Source organism: Stegostoma tigrinum, chromosome 11, assembly GCF_030684315.1.
Source record: "Stegostoma tigrinum isolate sSteTig4 chromosome 11, sSteTig4.hap1, whole genome shotgun sequence".
NCBI classification, from domain to species: Eukaryota; Metazoa; Chordata; class Chondrichthyes; order Orectolobiformes; family Stegostomatidae; genus Stegostoma; species Stegostoma tigrinum.
The window spans coordinates 80,732,296-80,735,737 of record NC_081364.1 but is presented as its reverse complement, the minus strand read 5'-3'; the positions used below and the strand labels follow the sequence as shown (position 1 = coordinate 80,735,737).

The window sequence follows — 3,442 nt, the reverse complement described above, 5'->3', positions numbered from 1 at the left end:
TGGCGATGAGGCATTCTGCCAAACGATTTTGGGAGTCTGCGAGGGGAACCACACGACAGGATCCACCCTCTCCTTTTCCCGAAGGGTCTCGAGGATACTACGTGCTGACCACTACCTGACGGGCTTGTGGTCAAAAGGTGTCTCCTTTCAAAAACTTCTCCACGAAGGACAAGTGGTATGCAACGGTCCAATTACTCGGAGTGTTCCGCGGCAACGAGGCCAGGCCCATCCTTCGCAACACCGGGGACAGGTAGAACCTCAGTAAGTAGTGACACTTGGTGTTTGCGTACTGAGGATTTACCCAGAGCTTGATGCAGCCACACACAAAAGGTAGCCATCAGGGCGAGGGTGGCGTTCGGTACATCCTTTCCCCCATTTTCCAGGTCTTCGTACATGGTGTCCCTGCGGACCCGGTCCATTCTCGACCCCCAAATGAAGTGGAAGATGGACGGGGTGACCGCAGCGGCGCAGGTCCAGGGAATAGGCCAGGTCTGCGCCACATGCAACAGTACCAAAAGCCCCTTGCACCTGACAACCAGGTTCTTACCCACAATGGAGAGGGACCGAAGCTTTCTGTTGGTATTTGTTTTGATTGAAGAACTATCAGCATTTGGTGTGAAATTAATATTGTAGCAGGGCACGACCGAGCAGCCAAGAAAATGGGCGAGGAGGATAGCCATTGGGTTCAAGTAGAAGTCATCGATGTTTTCCGTGGTATCCCCAGAGTTAGTTATTTCTGTTTCAGCTCCATTTCACATGGAGCTGCCCAGGACGTGACCATTGTCAGTTTGTGACTTCGAACAATCTTATTGGTGCAGGGTTGGAGTTGCGTTAACGCCTTTGCAAGTCCTGTCATTTATTACACAAGCGGCTGCACGTCCAAAACGATCTCTGCGATTTCCAGTGAAGTGGAATCAAATTTCACTGCGAAACTGGAAACCAGGATTTTCACAGCAGCAGAAGTGCAGTCATGTTTTCAGCATAGCTGCAGCTGCTCGTTTCACTGATAACGTTGGAAAGCTATGCTTCATCACAGAAAGCAAAGCAGCAAGAAGCTACGACGCCCAGCGTGGGGCTCGAACCGACGATGCTGAGATTAAGAGTCTCACGCTCTACCAACTGAGCTAGCCAGGCTTGACTTGATTGTCTTGTTATTTATCTAAAATCCTTATTTTCCCTTTTCACACCAAAGCCCCTGCAACCTCATTTCAATGTGCCCAAGATGATCCACCTCGAACATCACAAGTTCCCAGTTTATTCTGCTCAATCGCAAATAATATCATTTACATCTTCCACTTTTCAGCTGTTACTCCTTCAGACCATAATAACCCATTTTCATTTAACATTCAAAATTCATATTTTAATGTCCGTGCCCTCATCCTTCAGCTGCCCATGTGACTGTATGTCACTCTGGGATGGTGAATCTGCTGCAATAAACCCAGTGATTTCTGTTACAGATTGTGTGAGATGTGTGTCTGTCTGCCCAGTCTCACTTAATACTTTCAGCACTTTGTTTGATCAGTACATCAGCAACTTCTGTAGCTTCGCATTTGGGGGCTGGATTTTCACACTTCAGTTAAAAACTATTCAAAGATCAAGAAGAATCTGCTGCACACCTTGTGAAATGTCATTTTTCACAGGAGAAGAGACGTTCATAGGGAGTGTCAGTTAAGTTTTCCCAAGTGGAGCTAAGAGAAAATTCCACTCACTCGGAGATTGTGTCAATGGTGCTCTGGGATTTACTGAGCGGGAGAAATCTTCCTTTTTTTTTTCTTGATCCTGTGCTTGGTGGATGGAGAAGATTGGCCCTGGTTGTAGGATCTTGCCTGTCAAGGATGTGCAGCAAGCGGCTGATTGAAGATGCAGTGGCCATGGACAGTGTGATGACAAAATCCTGCTGCTTATCCCAGTCTCACTGAGCGTGGAGCTGGGGAAGACACGATCGTTGATGGGTTTGTTTGATTCCAAATCTCTTCATAAACTTCGATTAACTAAATGCAGGTACATAGTTGGTTTAATTGTCGGATCACAATGTTGAGAATAACTGCTTTGAAACCTGGATGTCTGAGGTCTGACTAGAAAACAGTGGAGCTGACAAAGTTTCGAAGCTATCTCCTGAAGGCATAATCCCGATTGACGATCTTCTGTATCACTGGAAACATCACAGGGTAGTAAAATAAAAGAAGCTGGGCTCTTGGGTAGCCTTGAAACACCAATCTTTCTCTCAATAACTGAATGCACTGGCTAATTGCAAAACTGAAGCTATTGGCATGAAGCTTTGCCGAAGCTCCTAATGCAGGGAGCCAGTCTCGTTGCATAGCTGGAGGTCTCTCGGTTTTCAGCTCCAATCTCCAGTTTATGTGTGATGCTTACATGCATTAGAGTTGTGGAGTTAGCATGAACATGAGCAACAATGGTAACATTCACAGTGTGAACAACCAGCAAAGATACCGCCTCACAAAGCAGGGACCATTGAATTGAAGCAGTGCCGGTGAGTGAGTTTTACTGGCAAAGAAAACACATTTGACATCAGGAGTCTGCTTCAGGATCTCCTCTTTTACTGCTGGATTCATCATAAAGTTCCTTTCTGCTCTTTCACAAGCACTTCTGCTTCACCTTTACTTGTATTCTCATCTCTTCATTCCCAGTTTGGCAGGAATAACGAGGTGAGGCAGGATAAACTGCATCCTTACCGGGAATGTGGTGGTCTTGGCACAGAGACCACAAGCCAATCCCTCTCATTCTCTGGTGTCATCAATCAAACATTTTACACCAACAGTAAAGACAATCGCAATAATCCTATAATTGTGGCATTGTTTTGTTTTCCTGGTGGATTAGGAATTCCAATTTAAATTCTGGAGATTCATAATCTTTTGAGACAAAAAATGTCTCCTTACCTCAGCCATAACAAAAGACACATTATCTGAGGAATGTAAGTCCAGTACAAAACATCCCATTCTCAGAGTGTCTCCGAATGTCAGACTTTACACAGAGCATAAACAGGAAATGAGGGGTATATACAGATGGACTGTCAGATAATGTGAAAGACGGCCAGGTGGATACACAGAGACAAAGAGAGAGATAAATAGAAGCATACTGTGGTAGACACTGGAAGGACCAATTCTCCACTTCACATGGCTGCTGACAGAAAAGAAAAAAAAACAGAGGATCTCATTACCTCAGGGCAACAGAAGGGGCATTAGTGCTGTTTAAAGTTCAAAAGTTAATGCTGGTAAGCTAAGGAGCAAGTGTGATTTTGATAAATAGATGATTCAAAAGATAAAGTTAACAATGTCTCCCAGCATATTACTATAGAAACACAGTTAACCTGGCAGTGACGAATGGTCAGTGGATCCGAAATGTTTCCCTCTGCAGATATTACCATGCTTGCTGAGTTTCTCTTTGGGTTACTGTTTTTGTGTCAGATTTGTTTTATCTTAAA

At 44.7% G+C, this 3,442-nt stretch overlaps 1 non-coding gene across 1 annotated transcript; it reads right to left on the bottom strand.

Annotated features, from left to right (window-relative positions):
- Nucleotides 1-1,061: 1,061 nt before the first annotated feature.
- trnak-cuu (transfer RNA lysine (anticodon CUU)) lies at nucleotides 1,062-1,134 on the bottom strand. Its single transcript has one exon. It is a non-coding gene; the product is annotated as a tRNA-Lys (tRNA).
- Between the last annotated feature and the right edge of the window lie 2,308 nt (nucleotides 1,135-3,442).